The sequence below is a fragment of the Oncorhynchus nerka genome, linkage group LG20, assembly GCF_034236695.1.
Source record: "Oncorhynchus nerka isolate Pitt River linkage group LG20, Oner_Uvic_2.0, whole genome shotgun sequence".
NCBI lineage: Eukaryota > Metazoa > Chordata > Actinopteri > Salmoniformes > Salmonidae > Oncorhynchus > Oncorhynchus nerka.
In genome coordinates, this window is record NC_088415.1 from 4,742,516 (window position 1) to 4,766,351 (window position 23,836).

Here is a 23,836-nt window from a genome sequence, read left to right on the forward strand (position 1 = left end):
GGTCTCTTTAGGATGACTGCTATCTGACACCACTGTTCTCTTTAGGATGACTGGTATCTGACACCACTGTTCTCTTTAGGATGACTGGTATCTGACACCACTGTTCTCTTTAGGATGACTGGTATCTGACACCACTGTTCTCTTTAGGATGACTGGTATCTGACACCACTGTTCGTTGCCCTCCTCTCCGATCAGAGACATTCCTGTTGATAGATGAGTTCAAATAGCTGGTCAGGAAGAATAGGGAGATTTTACCTCAGAAAGACTAACCATTCAGGGTAGGAGTCCTTGACGCAGCATAAGCCTAGTCCTGAAGTGACAATCCAATATATTTAATGTGTAATGTTCACTATATAGGAGTTTAGTTCTGTTCCTATTGGTTTAGTGTGTAATTTTCACTATATGGGAGTTTAGTTCTGTTCCTATTGGTTTAGTGTGTAATTTTCACTATATAGGAGTTTAGTTCTGTTCCTATTGGTTTAGTGTGTAATGTTCACTATATAGGGGTTTAGTTCTGTTCCTATTGGTTTGGTGTGTAATGTTCACTATATGGGAGTTTAGTTCTGTTCCTATTGGTTTAGTGTGTAATGTTCACTATATAGGGGTTTAGTTCTGTTCCTATTGGTTTAGTGTGTAATGTTCATGTTACGAATCCCTTTTGGCCCGACAGTCTAGGGGGGATGGTAATGAGACCCGTAACATAACTCATGCAAATTATTATTGTGACAAAGTAAAAGTGTGCACGAAATAACCACGACAACAGAAATCTACCGTCAAACTCTAGGTTTATTTATAAACGCACGGTAATGGGGGGAGCAGGAAAAGGGGCTGAGCTGGACCCAAGGAAAGAAACAATAAGTATTCAAAAACACCCCTAAGCTAGACTAGCCTACTTTAACAACAGCTAACTAACTAACCAAAAATACAGTGGGTGGTCCGCCCAGTTTTAACTAGTGTATTTAACAAAGTTCACCTACGGGTAGTGTATGCCCATGGGCGACTTGTCTTGGTTTCCCCCTTTTCCCACCAGCAACAAACAAACACCATAACCAAAAACAATACTCACAGGTGAGGACAAAGTGCTATGGAGGTGCTTTAAACAAAAGAGAGGTTAAGACACAAAGCGAGAGTGAAACACAGAGACCTACAGACATGGCATTTACAGAGAGATTGAGCTAGAGATTGAGCTCTAGAGCAAACAAATGATGGGGTTTTTAAACCATGGGGAAGGAACTGTGATAGGGTAGGAAATAGGAGGAGGTGTGTCTTCTGATTGATGATTGATTGTTGACTGATTGGGGAGTGATGGTTTTCACCTGTGAGGGGAGAAGGAGAGAAAAGAAACACACACAGGATAACTGTATCCCTAACACTCCCACCCTTAAAAGAGCAACCCTAGGGGTTGCGACTACAGTATTTCAATGAAAACTCACAACAAAGCAACAACCTTGCAAAACATACAGAAATCATTTTCACACACGAGACAAAGCATCTGCCAACACATTATCAGAACCCTTTTTGTGGCGGATCTCCAAATTATAATTTTGTACAATCAGCGCCCAACGCATAAGGCGCTGGTTCTGGTTGTACATTCGGTGGAGAAAAACTAAGGGGTTATGGTCAGTATATACAATCACAGGTAGGGCACTGGAACCAATATATACTTCAAAGTATTGCAGAGCCAACAACAAAGCAAGAGCTTCTTGTTCTATTGTCGCATAGTTTGTTTGACATTTATTAAATTTACGTGAAAAATAACAAACAGGATCATCCACTCCACTCTTGTCCTGCTGCAGTAGAACAGCACCAGCACCTCTGGCACTAGCATCTACCTCAAGTTTGAACGGTTGTTCAAAATCTGGAGCAGCAAGTACAGGTGTACTACATAAGAGTGCTTTCGCTGATTCAAAAGCTCTCTTACAATCAGCGGACCACACAAATGATCTAGCCGGACTAAGCAAATCGGTCAATGGAGCAACTACCGCAGAGAAATTTTTACAGAAGCTACGGTAGTAGCCAACCATCCCTAAAAAGCGGCGTAGCTCTCGTCTGGTGGTAGGTGCAGGGAATGCAGTTATAGCCAAGACCTTGGCACCAACAGGGCGCACCTGTCCATGGCCAACCTCTTTACCGAGATAGGTAACAGTAGCCTTCCCAAACTCGCACTTTGCCAAGTTCAGGGTTAGAGAAGCAGCTGCCAACCGTTCACATACTACCCTTAGAGAGTCAACATGATCTGACCACTCAGACGAATAAATCACTAGGTCATCAAGGTATGCACTACAATTAGGAACGCCAGCTAATACGGAGTTAACCAGTCGTTGGAAAGTGGCTGGTGCATTTCGCATCCCAAAAGCCATGACTGAGTACTGTAGGAAGTTGTCTGGGGTCACAAAGGCAGAAATCTCAGAAGCACGTGAAGTTAACGGAACCTGCCAGTAACCTTTTAAGAGATCTAACTTGGTTACATACTTAGCAGCACCAATAGTGTCGATACAGTCGTCCAGTCGGGGTAACGGGAACGAATCTGGCATTGTGACAGAATTTACCTTTCGATAATCCGTACATAACCTGGACTTACCATCAGGTTTAGGAACCAAAATGCAAGGAGAACTCCAAGGGCTTGAACTTGGCTTAGCCAGGTCATTCTCCAACAAATATTTCACCTCATCCCTCATTATCTTCCTCTTGGAAGCGTTGATACGATATGGGTGTTGCTTGATAGGTGTAGCATTTCCAACAATAATGTCATGTTCCAACACATTTGTGCGAGTAGGAACGTCATTAAAGAGACATGGAAAACTGTGTAGTAGCCTCACAATATCATTGGCCTGTCCATCCGTTAAATGAACCAGACCGGATTGGATAGACAGCAGCATTTCTGAGTTGGGCAATCTAACACACTGCTGCTGAGTATTGCGCAACTCCAAGCCATCAACATCATCAATATGACAGTCCACTATCATAGCAGTAGTAGCAGAGACAGCAGTACCTTCCTCTGTTTTTGAACTCTCTAACTGTGTGATGGGTCGGGTGTGGTAAGCTTTCAACATGTTAACCTGTTGCTTCTACTCGGGACGCTTGCGTCCCAACTAGAGCTCTGGAAATGCAAATGCGCTACGCTAAATGCTAATAGTATTAGTTAAAACTCAAAAGTTCATTAAAATACACATGCAGGGTATCGAATTAAAGCTACACTCGTTGTGAATCCAGGCAACAAGTCAGATTTTTAAAATGCTTTTCGGCGAAAGCATGAGAAGCTATTATCTGATAGCATGCAACACCCCAAAAGACCCACAGGGGACGTAAACAAAATAATTAGCATTTCGGCGTTACACAAACCGCACAATAAAATAGAAAACATTCATTACCTTTCACCATCTTCTTTGTTGGCACTCCTAGATGTCCCATAAACACTATTTGGGTCTTTATTTCGATTAAATCGGTCCATATAAAGCCTAGATATCGTTATATGTAGACTGTGTGATAAACGAAAAAAACATCGTTTCAAAACGTAACGTCATTTTTTTAAAATTCAAAAAGTCGACGATAAACTTTCACAAAACACTTCGAAATACGTTTGTAATGCAACTTTAGGTATTAGTAAACGTTAATAAGCGATAAAATTCATCAGGAGGCGATGTAAAGATCATTAGCTGTCCGTCTGGAAAAATGTCCGGCTAGAAACTCAACGAAAATATCCGGTCCTAGACCGGAGGAGATACGGTGTCCTGTATGTGTTTGACCAAGAAAAAACTCGAAGGGAAATGACAAGACTCTAGACACCATGTGGAAGCTGTAGGTACTGCAACCTCAGTCAATTAATTGTGGTTCACGTTTATCAATGGGTTCAAGTAGCGCATGGATATATTTTCCCATTTTCAGTGATCAGTTTTTCCTGTGCTTTTCGATGTAAATGCCGTTCTGGTAAAGCCACAGCAGTGATTTAACCAGTTTTTTAAACGTCTGAGTGTTTTCTATCCACACAGACTAAGCAAATGCATATACTATATTCCTGGCATGAGTAGCAGGGCGCTGAAATGTTGCGCGATTTTTAACAGAATGTTCAAAAAAGTAGAGGGTCGACTTAAGAGGTTAATGTGACACACATGAGATTGGCGTTGTCTGTCAGGAGTTTGAAGCACATAGTCAGTTTCACTTATTTTCTTTTCAATTAAATAAGGACCCGAGAAACGAGCTGACAGTGAAGATCCTGGAACAGGTAATAACACCAGTACTTGGTCACCTGGCTGTAGTGGACGAGAAACAGCCTCTTTATCATAGTGTCTTTTCATGCTCCTCTGTGAGGAAGACAGAGCTTCCTTTGCGAGAGCACAAGCTTGGTGTAGGCGCTCACGAAAGCAACTAACGTAGTCCAACACATTCTCATCTCTGGTACACAACTCTTGGGACAAGAACTGTTCTTTAAGGACTTTCATTGGTCCTCTCACTGTGTGACCAAACACCAGTTCAGCCGGGCTGAAACCTAGGGACTCCTGCACAGTTTCACGAGCAGCAAACAAAACTAGAGGAACTCCCTCATCCCAATCTTTCTCAGATTCCAAACAATATTTACGTAGCATAGACTTCAGTGTCTGATGCCATCTTTCAAGTGCACCCTGAGACTCTGGGTGATAGGCGCTTGACACACGGTGCGTAATTGACAAGGATTTTAACACCTGCCTGAAGAGCTTGGATCGGAAATTGGTACCTTGATCGCTTTGTACCACCCTAGGTAACCCGAATGTCGTGAAGAATTTTATTAAGGCTTTACTCACTACCGGGCTGTAATCCTTCTCAGAGGAATGGCCTCGGGGTATCTTGTAGCCATACACATTATCGTTAACAAAAACTGGTTACCCGATTTTGTCTTCGGTAGCGGTCCGACACAATCAACCACCACATGCTCGAATGGTTCACCTATGACAGGTATGGGACAAAGAGGAGCGGGAGGAATAACCTGATTTGGTTTTCCTGTTATCTGACAGGTGTGGCATGTCCGACAGAACTGAGCCACATCTTGTTTTAAACCCGGCCAAAAGAAATGTCGAAGGATCCGATCATAAGTTTTTGTGATTCCTAAATGACCAGACCACTGGTGATCATGAGCAAGGGATAACACATTTTGTCGAAAGGCTGTAGGAATCACTATTTGGTAAACAGCATTCCAATCTCCATCCGCGTCAACATGGGATTTCCATTTACGCATGAGGAGATTACCATCAATGAAGTAAGCCACGTTCTTCTTCTTCACATCTTCCAATGAGACAACACTAGAAAAACATTTAGCAAGCTTGTTGTCAACCTTTTGGTTAGCAATCAGCTGCTCACGAGTGACTGGTAACTGTATTGCATCAGCAATAAGTTCAACGTTCTTTGATTCTTTCCTGGGCTGTTTGTCAGAGGTGATCAGCTTCTCGGAGGTATCACACAATCCATCTTCTTGATCAACCTCTTTGAACAGTACAGTGTTCGACAAATCTATCTCGTCACCCTCTTGTAGTGCCTGAGCACGAGTGACAGCACAAGCGGGGAACACATGTGGATAACTCTGTGCCAGCTCATTCGAGAGAGAGTGGTCACTTTTATCCAATACTTCCAATACGGGTACTACCTTTCCTCCGCCAATATCGTTACCCATTGTAAAGGTCACACCTTTCACTGGCAACATAGGGCGTACCCCCACTCTGAATATTCCACTGATTAACTCAGAGTGTACTTTCACAAAGTGCAATGGCACAAAACCCATTTCAATACCCTGCACTAACACACTGGAACCACAGTATGTATCGTCAGATAAGGGCAACACATCAGACAATATAAACGACTGCACCGCACCAGTATCTCTAAGGATTTTAACCGGTCGTTGAGACGCTTCGTCATTCGTTAGGGACACAAACCCCTCGAAAATGAATGGTTCATAACTGCGGTCGGGGACTGAGACTTTCAAACTACAGTTACCCTGAGGCACCTGTTTTGTTGCATACCTCACAACCGTACGAATTAGAGCAACACCTGTTGGTGGCTTGGCACAAAGAGGCATCCCTTGTTTGCGTTTAAGCAGGAAGCAATCATTAATCATATGTCCTACTTTATGACAATAGAAACAGGGACGCTCATTCTTCTGGCGTGCTTGATATACTACTGCTGGCCGACTAGGGCTAAAGGTAGGAAACTCAGTGGCTCTACTCTCAGTTTGAGCCGAAAACACCCTCTTGTGCGTCAACACAAACTCGTCTGCCAACACAGACGCTTCTGCCAGGGAGGATACTTTCTGTTCGTTTAGGTAAACTACAATGCGTTCGGGCAAGCAATTTTTAAACTCTTCCAACAAGATTAACTCCCGGAGAGAGTTGAAATCAGTTACCTTACTAGCAGCATGCCATTTATCAAACAGATTTCCCTTGTTGACTGATTGGGGAGTGATGGTTTTCACCTGTGAGGGGAGAAGGAGAGAAAAGAAACACACACAGGATACACACACACAGGATAACTGTATCCGTAACAGTTCACTATATAGGAGTTTAGTTCTGTTCCTATTGGTTTAGTGTGTAATGTTCACTATATAGGGGTTTAGTTCTGTCTGTTCCTATTGGTTTAGTGTGTAATGTTCACTATATAGGAGTTTAGTTCTGTTCCTATTGGTTTGGTGTGTAATGTTCACTATATAGGGCTTTAGTTCTGTTCCTATTGGTTTAGTGTGTAATGTTCACTATATAGGGGTTTAGTTTTGTTCCTATTGGTTTAGTGTGTAATGTTCACTGTATAGGAGTTTAGTTCTGTTCCTATTGGTTTAGTGTGTAATGTTCACTATATAGGGGTTTAGTTCTTTTCCTATTGGTTTAGTGTGTAATGTTCACTATATGGGAGTTTAGTTCTGTTCCTATTGGTTTAGTGTGTAATGTTCACTATATAGGAGTTTAGTTCTGTTCCTATTGGTTTAGTGTGTAATGTTCACTATATAGGGGTTTAGTTCTGTTCCTATTGGTTTAGTGTGTAATGTTCACTATATAGGAGTTTAGTTCTGTCTGTTCCTATTGGTTTAGTGTGTAATGTTCACTATATAGGAGTTTAGTTCTGTTCCTATTGGTTTAGTGTGTAATGTTCACTATATAGGAGTTTAGTTCTGTTCATATTGGTTTAGTGTGTAATGTTCACTATATAGGGGTTTAGTTCTGTTCCTATTGGTTTAGTGTGTAATGTTCACTATATAGCGGTTTAGTTCTGTCTGTTCCTATTGGTTTAGTGTGTAATGTTCACTATATAGGAGTTTAGTTCTGTTCCTATTGGTTTAGTGTGTAATGTTCACTATATAGGGGTTTAGTTCTGTTCCTATTGGTTTAGTGTGTAATGTTCACTATATAGGAGTTTAGTTCTGTTCCTATTGGTTTAGTGTGTAATGTTCACTATATAGGAGTTTAGTTCTGTTCCTATTGGTTTAGTGTGTAATGTTCACTATATAGGGGTTTAGTTCTGTTCCTATTGGTTTAGTGTGTAATGTTCACTATATAGGAGTTTAGTTCTGTTCCTATTGGTTTAGTGTGTAATGTTCACTATATAGGGGTTTAGTTCTGTTCCTATTGGTTTAGTGTGTAATGTTCACTATATAGGAGTTTAGTTCTGTTCCTATTGGTTTAGTGTGTAATGTTCACTATATGGGAGTTTAGTTCTGTTCCTATTGGTTTAGTGTGTAATGTTCACTATATAGGGGTTTAGTTCTCCTATGTAAATACCTCATCCCACTTATTCAATAGCTAGCATACGATCATTCATATTGAATTCAGTTTGAATATCCCTGTTTGTCTACCAGTTGAGGTCCTGCTGTGCTGCGCCCATCTGCTATTAGACATCTGTTACGCACGCCTCTATGAAGAGGGAACGCAACACCCTGCTACAATTAAACTCTCCGTGAAGTGAAAAAGGTATGGACTGTAGGTGTGAGTAAGAATGACAACTGGCAGAATGTGGTACCGTTTACAAGGACTTTATTCCTTTACACGGTAATATGGGGAAAAGGGGCTGGACGGAACCAAAGCAAAGAAAGTAAATCTCAAAGCCCCCTCTCCTATCTTACCTGCCTAACCAATACTTACCTAATTTAGCACCACCTGGTGCCCTAACCAAAATACAGGGGGTGGTCCGCCCAGGTCTTACCTAGTGTGCCTAGACAGCGAATATGCTACGGGTATATGTATGCCCGCGGGCCTCTTGCCTAAACACTCCCAAGGTGCCTTCCCCTTCCCCCCTGGGAACAAATGAAACAGAATATTAAACAACTTCACAAACAAACTAAGAAACAAAGGACATCAAATAAGCAACAAACTCCCAAAACATACCAACTCTCAGCAATGAACTCTCAGCAATGAACTCTCAGCAATGAACTCTCAGCAATGAACTCTCAGCAATGAACTCTCAGCAACAAACTCCCAAAACATACCAACTCTCAGCAATGAACTCTCAGCAATGAACTCTCAGCAATGAACTCTCAGCAATGAACTCTCAGCAATGAACTCTCAGCAATGAACTCCCAGCAATGAACTCCCAGCAAAATCAACCTCTATCAAAATCTCTCTGCAATGACCTCCCAGAAAATCTCTCTACAAAAAGATCTCCCCCCTGAACAGAACACTGGCTTTTATATAGCGTCAGAAGGAATGGGTAATTGGAGACAGCTGCGTCTTGACGAGGGGGCGGGGTCAGCTCTCCAATTAGCCATGGAGTCGACCAATCAGCTGCTTGAGGGATTTCAGGAAGCCATTTCCTAAAATAAACACATGAAAATACATAAACTACAACACATAAACTGGGGAACGTAACAACATCTATAATTGTAACATAGTAATTGTATCATAGTAATTGTAACATAGTAATTGTAACATAGTAATTGTAACATAGTAATAGTAACATAGTAATAGTAACATAGTAATAGTAACATAGTAATTGTAACATAGTAATTGTAACATAGTAATTGTATCATAGTAATTGTAACATAGTAATTGTAACATAGTAATTGTAACATAGTAATTGTAACATAGTAATAGTAACATAGTAATTGTATCATAGTAATTATAACATAGTAATTGTAACATAGTAATTGTAACATAGTAATTGTAACATAGTAATAGTAACATAGTAATTGTATCATAGTAATTATAACATAGTAATTGTAACATAGTAATTGTAACATAGTAATTGTAACATAGTAATAGTAACATAGTAATTGTATCATAGTAATTATAACATAGTAATTGTAACATAGTAATTGTAACATAGTGTCGTGTCTTTGGCTATGCCGGATTAAGTGATATTAGTTATTATCTGAACCATTCTGACATTGGACCGTCGTCCTCACATCTTCGGAACAGGAGGTTACATTGTCGTCAAGGCTTTATATAGGAAGGGAGAGGAGGGCGTGTTTGAAAAGTTCTATAGCCCATGTCCCTTCACAGGGGCGGGCCACTGATTGAGCAGAGCCCTCTCTTATGAAAACCCAAATCTCACATTTTAGAAGCTAAAATCACATTTTATCCCATCACGAATAATTTCATATTCAAACATTTAAATTGAACAACAATTCCATGTAAATCCGATAACTCTGATGTGTAGACTTTCCACTGTAGAGTTTATGTCATCCTATCATTGTCTCAGATGACAACCGAACTGACATCATATTCATTAAGTACCAACGCATATGTTCAATTGGTTGGATTACCAGAATATAGTTCATTTCCCCCCACCTTCTGATGTTCCCAGAATCTCTATGTTAACCAAGGGATTTGCAAATGTAACATCAGTAGTGTAGAGAGAGGAAAAAGGGGGGAAGAGGTATTTATGACTGTCATAAACCTACCCCCAGGCCAACGTCATGACAATAGTAATTGTAACATAGTAATTGTATCATATTAATTGTAACATAGTAATTGTATCATATTAATTGTAACATAGTAATTGTAACATAGTAATTGTATCATAGTAATTGTAACATAGTAATTGTAACATAGTAATTGTAACATAGTAATTGTAACATAGTAATTGTATCATAGTAATTGTAACATAGTAATTGTATCATAGTAATTGTAACATAGTAATTGTAACATAGTAATTGTAACATAGTAATTGTAACATAGTAATTTAACATAGTAATTTAACATAGTAATTGTAACATAGTAATTGTAACATTATAATTGTAACATAGTAATTGTATCATAGTAATTGTAACATAGTAATTGTAACATAGTAATTGTAACATAGTAATTTAACATAGTAATTTAACATAGTAATTGTATCATAGTAATTGTAACATAGTAATTGTAACATAGTAATTTAACATATAATTGTAACATAGTAATTTAACATAGTAATTGTAACATAGTAATTGTAACATAGTAATTGTAACATAGTAATTGTATCATAGTAATTGTAACATAGTAATTGTAACATAGTAATTGTAACATAGTAATTGTAACATAGTAATTTAACATTATAATTGTAACATTATAATTGTAACATATAATTGTAACATTATAATTGTAACATAGTAATTGTAACATAGTAATTGTAACATAGTAATTGTTCTGTGATATAACAGTCTCTGGAAACCTGTGCTATCTTGTTCCAGCTCTACTACCATGTCTAAGGCCACAGCTCCCTGTGCTGTCCTTTGTGCTGTCCTTTATATGATGTATAGACCATCTCTGTGCTGTCCTTGGTATGATGTATAGACCATCTCTGTGCTGTCCTTGGTATGATGTATAGACCATCTCTGTGCTGTCCTTTATATGATGTATAGACCATCTCTGTGCTGTCCTTGGTATGATGTATAGACCATCTCTGTGCTGTCCTTGGTATGATGTATAGACCATCTCTGTGCTGTCCTTTATATGATGTATAGACCATCTCTGTGCTGTCCTTGGTATGATGTATAGACCATCTCTGTGCTGTCCTTTATATGATGTATAGACCATCTCTGTGCTGTCCTTTATATGATGTATAGACCATCTCTGTGCTGTCCATTGTATGATGTATAGACCATCTCTGTGCTGTCCTTTGTATGACGTATAGACCATCTCTGGGCTGTCTTGTGTCTCTTCCAGGTTTGCCACCATGTCTAAGGCCACAGCGAACAAGCTGCACTGGCGTTCCAAGGTGCAGGAGAGTTTTGTTCCCCTGGGAGACGGGTCTGGAGAGTTGGGTGTTGCCATCGGGGGCGGCGCTGACTACGGAGAGTTCCCTTTCGTCACCGCAGCACCGGGAGGCGGGACCACGGTGGGTGATGTCATACTGGAGATCGGGGGTACGCCCGTCCTGGGCATGACGCTAGGAGACGTGAGAGGGGTCCTCAACTCATGCCCTCATCCCATACGGATTCAAACGGTCTCTCCAGGTACCGGAATTAACTTACAAAACATCACTTTATAGCTCTCCAGAGCCAGTCTTCATAAACTGTCTTTAGGTAGGATTGCTGATCTATGGTCAGTTTTGTCTTTTAGATCATAATGAATCAGATTACATGGAGAGGGAGAACCTGATCCTAGATCATAATGAATCAGATTACATGGAGAGGAGGACCTGATCCTAGATCATAATGAATCAGATTACATGGAGAGGAGGACCTGATCCTAGATCATAATGAATCAGATTACATGGAGAGGAGGGACCTGATCCTAGATCATAATGAATCAGATTACATGGAGAGGAGGACCTGATCCTAGATCATAATGAATCAGATTACATGGAGAGGAGGACCTGATCCTAGATCATAATGAATCAGATTACATGGAGAGGAGGACCTGATCCTAGATCATAATGAATCAGATTACATGGAGAGGAGGGACCTGATCCTAGATCATAATGAATCAGATTACATGGAGAGGAGGACCTGATCCTAGATCATAATGAATCAGATTACATGGAGAGGAGGGACCTGATCCTAGATCATAATGAATCAGAATACATGGAGAGGAGGACCTGATCCTAGATCATAATGAATCAGATTACATGGAGAGGGGAGACCTGATCCTAGATCATAATGAATCAGATTACATGGAGAAGGAGGACCTGATCCTAGATCATAATGAATCAGATTACATGGAGAGGGGGACCTGATCCTAGATCATAATGAATCAGATTACATGGAGAGGGGGTCCTGATCCTAGATCATAATGAATCAGATTACATGGAGAGGAGGACCTGATCCTAGATCATAATGAATCTGATGACATAGAGAGGAGGACCTGATCCTAGATCATAATGAATCAGATTACATGGAGAGGGGGACCTGATCCTAGATCATAATGAATCAGATTACATGGAGAGGGGGGAGGGGGGGGTCCTGATCCTAGATCATAATGAATCAGATTACATGGAGGGGGGGGGGTCCTGATCCTAGATCATAATGAATCAGATTACATGGAGAGGAGGACCTGATCCTAGATCATAATGAATCTGATTACATAGAGAGGAGGACCTGATCCTAGATCATAATGAATCTGATTACATAGAGAGGAGGGACCTGATCCTAGATCATAATGAATCAGATTACATGGAGAGGGGGGGTCCTGATCCTAGATCATAATGAATCAGATTACATGGAGAGAGGAGGACCTGATCCTAGATCATAATGAATCAGATTACATGGAGAGGGGGTCCTGATCCTAGATCATAATGAATCAGATTACATGGACCAGGGAGGACCTGATCCTAGATCATAATGAATCAGATTACATGGAGAGGAGGGACCTGATCCTAGATCATAATGAATCAGATTACATGGAGGGGGGGTCCTGATCCTAGATCATAATGAATCAGATTACATGGACCAGGGAGGACCTGATCCTAGATCATAATGAATCAGATTACATGGAGAGGAGGACCTGATCCTAGATCATAATGAATCAGATTACATGGAGAGGGAGGTCCTGATCCTAGATCATAATGAATCAGATTACATGGAGAGGAGACCTGATCCTAGATCATAATGAATCAGATTACATGGAGAAGGGGGACCTGATCCTAGATCATAATGAATCAGATTACATGGAGAGGGGGGACTTGATCCTAGATCATAATGAATCAGATTACATGGAGAGGGGGGACCTGATCCTAGATCATAATGAATCAGATTACATGGAGAGGGGGGACCTGATCCTAGATCATAATGAATCAGATTACATGGAGAGGGGGGGGTCCTGATCCTAGATCATAATGAATCAGATTACATGGAGAGGGGGGGACCTGATCCTAGATCATAATGAATCAGATTACATGGAGAGAGGAGGACCTGATCCTAGATCATAATGAATCAGATTACATGGAGAGGGGGTCCTGATCCTAGATCATAATGAATCAGATTACATGGACCAGGGAGGACCTGATCCTAGATCATAATGAATCAGATTACATGGAGAGGAGGGACCTGATCCTAGATCATAATGAATCAGATTACATGGAGGGGGGGTCCTGATCCTAGATCATAATGAATCAGATTACATGGACCAGGGAGGACCTGATCCTAGATCATAATGAATCAGATTACATGGAGAGGAGGACCTGATCCTAGATCATAATGAATCAGATTACATGGAGAGGGAGGTCCTGATCCTAGATCATAATGAATCAGATTACATGGAGAGGAGACCTGATCCTAGATCATAATGAATCAGATTACATGGAGAAGGGGGACCTGATCCTAGATCATAATGAATCAGATTACATGGAGAGGGGGGACCTGATCCTAGATCATAATGAATCAGATTACATGGAGAGGGGGGACCTGATCCTAGATCATAATGAATCAGATTACATGGAGAGGGGGGACCTGATCCTAGATCATAATGAATCAGATTAAATGGAGAGGGGGGGGTCCTGATCCTAGATCATAATGAATCAGATTACATGGAGAGGGGGGGACCTGATCCTAGATCATAATGAATCAGATTACATGGAGAAGGGGGACCTGATCCTAGATCATAATGAATCAGATTACATGGAGAGGGAGAACCTGATCCTAGATCATAATGAATCAGATTACATGGAGAGGGGGGGGGGGGTCCTGATCCTAGATCATAATGAATCAGATTACATGGAGAGGGGGGTCCTGATCCTAGATCATAATGAATCAGATTACATGGAGAGGGGGGTCCTGATCCTAGATCATAATGAATCAGATTACATGGAGAGCAGGGACCTGATCCTATATCATAATGAATCAGATTACATGGAGAGGAGAAGGGGACTGATCCTAGATCATAATGAATCAGATTACATGGAGAGGAGGGACCTGATCCTAGATCATAATGAATCAGATTACATGGAGAGGAGGGACCTGATCCTAGATCATAATGAATCAGATTACATGGAGAGCAGGGACCTGATCCTATATCATAATGAATCAGATTACATGGAGAGGAGAAGGGGACTGATCCTAGATCATAATGAATCAGATTACATGGAGAGGAGACCTGATCCTAGATCAGACCTACTCTGAGACACGTTATGAATACAGACCTAGTTCTCTAGCAATTCAATTACAGACTATCTTTTCCCTCTGAATCACCAACAACATACAGATGCAGGATCTTAATTTGATCACCCTGTTGCAGGAGAACTTTCTTGCAATGCAGGATCTTTAAAAAAAAAATTTTTTTTTACTTTTTTTAAAAGGTTTTAAAAGGCTTCTCAAGTTTGTAATTTCCACTTTTCAGACTAGATGTTCCCTTATGAAAATGTGTCATTGACTTGTTAATTGTTTAGTCCATGTGTAACTCTGTGTTGTCTGTTCACACTGCTATGCTTTATCTTGGCCAGGTCGCAGTTGCAAATGAGAACTTGTTCTCAACTAGCCTACCTGGTTAAATAAAGGTGTTCTCAACTAGCCTACCTGGTTAAATAAAGGTGAAATAAAGGTGAAATAAAAAATAAAAATAAAATATGAAAATGTGTGTGTCCAATCACAGCTGTCCGTTATTTATAATCTACATTTTAATCCTAATTAAAAAAAAATGTTTTTCCTGCTGTAGCAAACTGGCTCAATTTAAGATCCTACATGTGTAGTGATGTACCTGTATGGGTGGTAAAGCTGACCCAGCAGTAAACTACACACTTCAGTAACAACAGGATTCTCAGAGCAGACTCCTCTGATGGGATGTGTTTATTAGTCGGCTGACAGCCATTTCTTCCTAGCTGGCCTCTTACATTCCATTAAAGAGTACCAGTCTGCAGTTCAGACAATAACAAAGCAGCAGCCCACCACTCATTTGGTAAATATTCGAGTGTTTGTTTACACATTAATATATATTTCTTTACAAACAAAGGGGGTAAACAGGCTTGTATTTTGGGTTTTGATAAAGTTATGAAAATAAAGATGGGAGTTTAAAAAAAAAATGATAATCATCTAGTTTTAGTGGGTATATATCATAAATATGAAAGTCCTAAAAGTGATGTCTTAATCACAGATTGACCATTTAATGAAATGTGTCTGACAACTGTCCTGTACAACTGTACTACTGTCCTGTACTACTGTCCTGTACAACTGTCCTGTACTCCTGTACAACTGTCCTGTACTACTGTACTACTGTCCTGTACTACTGTCCTGTACTACTGTCCTGTTCTACTGTCCTGTACTACTGTCCTGTACTACTATCCTGTACTACTGTCCTGTACTACTGTCCCGTACTACTGTACTACTATCCTGTACTACTGTACTACTGTCCTGTTCTACTGTCCTGTACTACTGTCCTGTTCTACTGTCCTGTACTACTATCCTGTACTACTGTCCTGTACTACTGTCCCGTACTACTGTACTACTATCCTGTACTACTGTACTACTGTCCTGTTCTACTGTCCTGTACTACTATCCTGTACTACTGTCCTGTACTACTGTCCCGTACTACTGTACTACTATCCTGTACTACTGTACTACTGTCCTGTTCTACTGTCCTGTACTACTGTCCTGTACAACTGTCCTGTACTACTGTCCTGTTCTACTGTCCTGTACTACTGTCCTGTACTACTGTCCTGTACAACTGTCCTGTACTACTGTCCTGTACTACTGTCCTGTACTACTGTCCTGTTCTACTGTCCTGTACTACTACTCCTGTACTACTATCCTGTACTACTGTACTACTGTACTACTGTCCTGTACTACTGTAATGTCCTGTACTACTGTACTACTGTCTGTACTACTGTCCTGTCCTGTACTACTATCCTGTACTACTGTCCTGTACTACTGTCCCTGTACTACTGTACTACTGTCCTGTACTACTGTCCTGTACTACTGTCCTGTACTACTGTCCTGTACTGTCCTGTACTACTGTACTACTGTCCTGTACTACTGTCCTGTACTGTCCTCTACTACTATCCTGTACTACTGTCCTGTACTACTGTCCTACTACAGTTCTACTGTACTAATGTCCTGTACTACTACTATCCTGTACTGCTATCCTGTACTACTGTACTACTGTACTACTGTCCTGTACTACTGTCCTGTACTACTGTACTACTGTCCTGTACTACTGTCCTGTACTACTGTCCTGTACTGTCCTGTTCTACTGTCCTGTACTACTGTACTACTATCCTGTACTACTGTACTACTGTCCTGTACTGTCCTGTACTACTGTACTACTATCCTGTACTACTGTACTACTGTCCTACTCTGTACTACTGTACTACTGTCCTGTACTACTGTCCTGTACTACTGTCCTGTTCTACTGTCCTGTACTACTGTACTACCTGTACTACTGTACTACTGTCCTGTTCTACTGTCCTGTACTACTGTACTACTGTCCTACTACTACTGTACCTGTACTACTGTCCTGTACTACTGTACTGCTGTCCTGTACTACTGTACTACTATCCTGTACTACTGTACTACTGTCCTGTACTACTGTCCTGTACTGCTGTCCTGTTCTACTGTCTGTACTACTGTCCTGTACTACTGTACTACTGTCCTGTACTACTGTACTACTGTCCTGTACTACTGTTCTTCTGTCCTGTACTACTGTACTGTACTACTGTCCTGTTCTACTGTCCTGTACTACTGTCCTGTTCTACTGTCCTGTACTACTGTACTCCTGTCCTGTACTACTGTCCTGTACTACTGTACTACTGTCCTGTACTACTGTACTACTGTCCTGTACTACTGTACTGTACCTGTACTGTCCTACTGTACTACTGTCCTGTACTACTGTTCTTCTGTCCTGTACTACTGTACTGTACCTGTACTGTTCTACTGTTCTACTGTCCTGTACTACTGTACTATCCTGTACTACTGCACTACTGTCCTATACTACTGTCCTGTACCACTGTGCTGTCTACTGTACTGTCCTGTCTACTGTACTACTGTCCTACTGTACTGTACTACTGTCCTGTTCTACTGTCCTACTGTACTACTGTGTCTACTGTACTGTACTACTGTACTACTATCCTGTACTCCTGTACTACTGTCCTGTACCTGTCCTGTACTGTACTGTACTACTGTCCCTGTACTACTGTACTACTGTCCTGTACTGCTGTCCTGTACTACTGTCCTGTACCTGTACTACTGTCCTGTACTACTATCCTGTACTACTGTACTACTATCCTGTACTACTGTCCTGTAGTACTGTACTACTGTCCTGTACTACTGTACTACTGTCCTGTACTACTGTACTACTGTCCTGTACTACTGTACTACTGTCCTGTACTACTGGCCTGTACTACTGTACTACTGTCCTGTACTGCTGTCCTGTACTACTGGCCTGTACTACTGTACTACTGTCCTGTACTACTGTCCTGTACTACTGTCCTGTACTACTGTACACTATCCTGTACTACTGTACCACTATCCTGTACTACTGTCCTGTAGTACTGTACTACTGTCCTGTACTACTGTACTACTGTCCTGTACTACTGTCCTGTACTACTGTCCTGTACTACTGTACTACTGTCCTGTACTACAATCCTGTACTACTGTACCACTATCCTGTACTACTGTCCTACTGTACTACTGTCCTGTACTACTGTACTACTGTCCTGTACTACTGTACTACTGTCCTGTACTACTGTACTACTGTCCTGTACTACTGTACTGTACTACTGTCCTGTACTACTGGCCTGTACTACTGTACTACTGTCCTGTACTGCTGTCCTGTACTACTGGCATGTACTACTGTACTACTGTCCTGTACTACTGTCCTGTACTACTGTACTACTATCCTGTACTACTGTACCACTATCCTGTACTACTGTCCTGTAGTACTGTACTACTGTCCTGTACTACTGTACTACTGTCCTGTACTACTGTACTACTGTCCTGTACTACTGTTCTTCTGTCCTGTACTACTGTACTGTACTACTGTACTGTTCTACTGTCCTGTACTACTGTCCTGTTCTACTGTACTACTGTCCTGTACTACTGTCCTGTACTACTGTACTACTGTCCTGTACTACTGTTCTACTGTCCTGTACTACTGTACCACTGTCCTGTACTACTGTCCTGTACTACTGCACTACTATCCTGTACTCCTGTACTACTGTCCTGTTCTACTGTCCTGTACTACTGTACTACTATCCTGTACCACTGTACTACTGTCCTGTACTACTGTACTGTACTACTGTACTACTATCCTGTACTACTGTCCTGTACTACTGTACTGTACTACTGTACTACTATCCTGTACTACTGTACTGTACTACTGTACTACTATCCTGTACTACTGTACTGCTGTCCTGTACTACTGTCCTGTACTACTGTACTACTGTCCTGTACTACTGTACTACTGTCCTGTACTACTGTTCTTCTGTCCTGTACTACTGTACTGTACTACTGTACTGTTCTACTGTCCTGTTCTACTGTACTACTGTCCTGTACTACTGTCCTGTACTACTGTACTACTATCCTGTACTACTGCACTACTGTCCTATACTACTGTCCTGTACCACTGTCCTGTACTACTGTACTGTACTACTGTCCTGTACTACTGTACTACTGTCCTGTACTACTGTCCTGTTCTACTGTCCTGTATTACTGTCCTGTTCTACTGTCCCGTACTACTATCCTGTACTACTGTACTACTGACCTGTACTACTGTCCTGTACTACTGTACTACTGTACTACTGTCCTGTACTACTGTACTACTGTCCTGTACTGCTGTGCTGTACTACTGTCCTGTACTACTGTCCTGTACTACTGTCCTGTACTACTGTACTACTATCCTGTACTACTGTACCACTATCCTGTACTACTGTCCTGTAGTACTGTACTACTGTCCTGTACTACTGTACTACTGTCCTGTACTGCTGTCCTGTACTACGGTCCTGTACTACTGTCCTGTACTACTGTCCTGTACTACTGTACTACTATCCTGTACTACTGTTCCACTATCCTGTACTACTGTCCTGTAGTACTGTACTACTGTCATGTACTACTGTACAACTGTCCTGTACTACTGTCCTGTTCTACTGTCCTGTACTACTGTCCTGTACTACTGTCCTGTACAACTGTCCTGTACTACTGTCCTGTACTACTGTCCTGTACTACTGTCCTGTTCTACTGTCCTGTACTACTATCCTGTACTACTGTCCTGTACTACTGTCCCGTACTACTGTACTACTATCCTGTACTACTGTACTACTGTCCTGTACTACTGTCCTGTACTACTGTCCTGTACTACTGTCCTGTACTACTATCCTGTACTACTGTCCTGTACTACTGTCCCGTACTACTGTACTACTATCCTGTACTACTGTACTACTGTCCTGTACTACTGTCCTGTACTACTGTCCTACTGTCCTGTACTACTGTCCTGTACTACTGTCCTGTACTACTATACTACTATCCTGTACTACTGTACTACTGTCCTGTACTACTGTACTAATGTCCTGTACTACTGTACTACTATCCTGTACTACTGTAGTGTACTACTGTACTACTGTCCTGTTCTACTGTCCTGTACTACTGTACTACTATCCTGTACTACTGTCCTGTACTACTGTCCTGTACTACTGTACTAATGTACTACTGTACTACTATCCTGTACTACTGTACTACTGTCCTGTACTACTGTCCTGTACTACTGTCCTGTTCTACTGTCCTGTACTACTGTACTACTGTCCTGTACTACTGTACTACTATCCTGTACTACTGTACTACTGTCCTCTACTACTGTCCTGTACTACTGACCTGTACTACTGTCCTGTACTACTGTCCTGTACTACAGTTCTACTGTACTACTATCCTGTACTCCTGTACTACTGTCCTGTACTACTGTCCTGTACTACTGTACTACTATCCTGTACTACTGTACTACTGTCCTGTACTACTGTACTACTGTCCTGTACTACTGTCCTGTACTACTGTACTACTGTCCTGTACTACTGTCCTGTACTACTGTCCTGTACTACTGTACTACCGTCCTGTTCTACTGTCCTGTACTACTGTACTACTATCCTGTACTACTGTACTACTGTCCTGTACTACGTCCTGTACTACTGTACTACTATCCTGTACTACTGTACTACTGTCCTGTACTACTGTCCTGTACTACTGTACTACTGTCCTGTACTACTGTCCTGTACTACTGTCCTGTTCTACTGTCCTGTACTACTGTACTACTGTCCTGTACTACTGTACTACTGTCCTGTTCTACTGTCCTGTACTACTGTACTACTGTCCTGTACTACTGTACTGTACTACTGTACTACTGTCCTGTACTACTGTACTACTGTCCTGTACTACTGTACTACTATCCTGTACTACTGTACTACTGTCCTGTACTACTGTCCTGTACTGCTGTCCTGTTCTACTGTCCTGTACTACTGTCCTTTACTACTGTACTACTGTCCTGTACTACTGTACTACTGTCCTGTACTACTGTTCTTCTGTCCTGTACTACTGTACTGTACTACTGTCCTGTTCTACTGTCCTGTACTACTGTCCTGTTCTACTGTCCTGTACTACTGTACTACTGTCCTGTACTACTGTACTACTGTCCTGTACTACTGTACTACTGTCCTGTACTACTGTACTACTGTCCTGTACTACTGTTCTTCTGTCCTGTACTACTGTACTGTACTACTGTACTACTGTCCTGTACTACTGTACTACTGTCCTGTACTACTGTTCTTCTGTCCTGTACTACTGTACTGTACTACTGTACTGTTCTACTGTCCTGTAATACTGTCCTGTACTACTGTACTACTATCCTGTACTACTGCACTACTGTCCTATACTACTGTCCTGTACCACTGTGCTGTACTACTGTACTGTACTACTGTCCTGTACTACTGTACTACTGTCCTGTACTACTGTCCTGTTCTACTGTCCTGTATTACTGTCCTGTTCTACTGTCCCGTACTACTGTACTACTATCCTGTACTACTGTACTACTGTCCTGTACTACTGTCCTGTACTATTGTACTGCTGTCCTGTACTACTGTACTACTATCCTGTACTATTGTACCACTATCCTGTACTACTGTCCTGTAGTACTGTACTACTGTCCTGTACTACTGTACTACTGTCCTGTACTGCTGTCCTGTACTACTGTCCTGTACTACTGTACTACTGTCCTGTACTACTATCCTGTACTACTGTACCACTATCCTGTACTACTGTCCTGTAGTACTGTACTACTGTCCTGTACTACTGTACTACTGTCCTGTACTACTGTACTACTGTCCTGTACTACTGTACTACTGTCCTGTACTACTGGCCTGTACTACTGTACTACTGTCCTGTACTGCTGTCCTGTACTACTGGCCTGTACTACTGTACTACTGTCCTGTACTACTGTCCTGTACTACTGTCCTGTACTACTGTACTACTATCCTGTACTACTGTACCACTATCCTGTACTACTGTCCTGTAGTACTGTACTACTGTCCTGTACTACTGTACTACTGTCCTGTACTGCTGTCCTGTACTACTGTCCTGTACTACTGTACTACTGTCCTGTACTACAATCCTGTACTACTGTACCACTATCCTGTACTACTGTCCTGTAGTACTGTACTACTGTCCTGTACTACTGTACTACTGTCCTGTACTACTGTACTACTGTCCTGTACTACTGTACTACTGTCCTGTACTACTGTACTGTACTACTGTCCTGTACTACTGGCCTGTACTACTGTACTACTGTCCTGTACTGCTGTCCTGTACTACTGGCATGTACTACTGTACTACTGTCCTGTACTACTGTCCTGTACTACTGTACTACTATCCTGTACTACTGTACCACTATCCTGTACTACTGTCCTGTAGTACTGTACTACTGTCCTGTACTACTGTACTACTGTCCTGTACTACTGTACTACTGTCCTGTACTACTGTTCTTCTGTCCTGTACTACTGTACTGTACTACTGTACTGTTCTACTGTCCTGTACTACTGTCCTGTTCTACTGTACTACTGTCCTGTACTACTGTCCTGTACTACTGTACTACTGTCCTGTACTACTGTTCTACTGTCCTGTACTACTGTACCACTGTCCTGTACTACTGTCCTGTACTACTGCACTACTATCCTGTACTCCTGTACTACTGTCCTGTTCTACTGTCCTGTACTACTGTACTACTATCCTGTACCACTGTACTACTGTCCTGTACTACTGTACTGTACTACTGTACTACTATCCTGTACTACTGTCCTGTACTACTGTACTGTACTACTGTACTACTATCCTGTACTACTGTACTGTACTACTGTACTACTATCCTGTACTACTGTACTGCTGTCCTGTACTACTGTCCTGTACTACTGTACTACTGTCCTGTACTACTGTACTACTGTCCTGTACTACTGTTCTTCTGTCCTGTACTACTGTACTGTACTACTGTACTGTTCTACTGTCCTGTTCTACTGTACTACTGTCCTGTACTACTGTCCTGTACTACTGTACTACTATCCTGTACTACTGCACTACTGTCCTATACTACTGTCCTGTACCACTGTCCTGTACTACTGTACTGTACTACTGTCCTGTACTACTGTACTACTGTCCTGTACTACTGTCCTGTTCTACTGTCCTGTATTACTGTCCTGTTCTACTGTCCCGTACTACTATCCTGTACTACTGTACTACTGACCTGTACTACTGTCCTGTACTACTGTACTACTGTACTACTGTCCTGTACTACTGTACTACTGTCCTGTACTGCTGTGCTGTACTACTGTCCTGTACTACTGTCCTGTACTACTGTCCTGTACTACTGTACTACTATCCTGTACTACTGTACCACTATCCTGTACTACTGTCCTGTAGTACTGTACTACTGTCCTGTACTACTGTACTACTGTCCTGTACTGCTGTCCTGTACTACGGTCCTGTACTACTGTCCTGTACTACTGTCCTGTACTACTGTACTACTATCCTGTACTACTGTTCCACTATCCTGTACTACTGTCCTGTAGTACTGTACTACTGTCATGTACTACTGTACTACTGTCCTGTACTACTATCCTGTTCTACTGTCCTGTATTACTGTCCTGTTCTACTGTCCCGTACTACTGTACTACTATCCTGTACTACTGTACTACTGACCTGTACTACTGTCCTGTACTACTGTACTACTGTCCTGTACTGCTGTCCTGTACTACTGTCCTGTACTACTGTACTACTATCCTGTACTACTGTACCACTATCCTGTACTACTGTCCTGTAGTACTGTACTACTGTCATGTACTACTGTACTACTGTCCTGTACTACTGTACTGTACTACTGTCCTGTACTACTGGCCTGTACTACTGGCCTGTACTACTGTACTACTGTCCTGTACTACTGTCCTGTACTACTGTACCACTGTCCTGTACTACTGTCCTGTACTACTGTACTACTATCCTGTACTACTGTACTACTGT

General features: G+C 41.5%; 1 pseudogene; it reads left to right on the top strand.

Annotated features, from left to right (window-relative positions):
• The window catches only part of LOC115127939 (membrane-associated guanylate kinase, WW and PDZ domain-containing protein 3-like), a 157,705-nt pseudogene that overhangs the window by 38,024 nt on the left and 95,845 nt on the right, over positions 1 to 23,836 (top strand).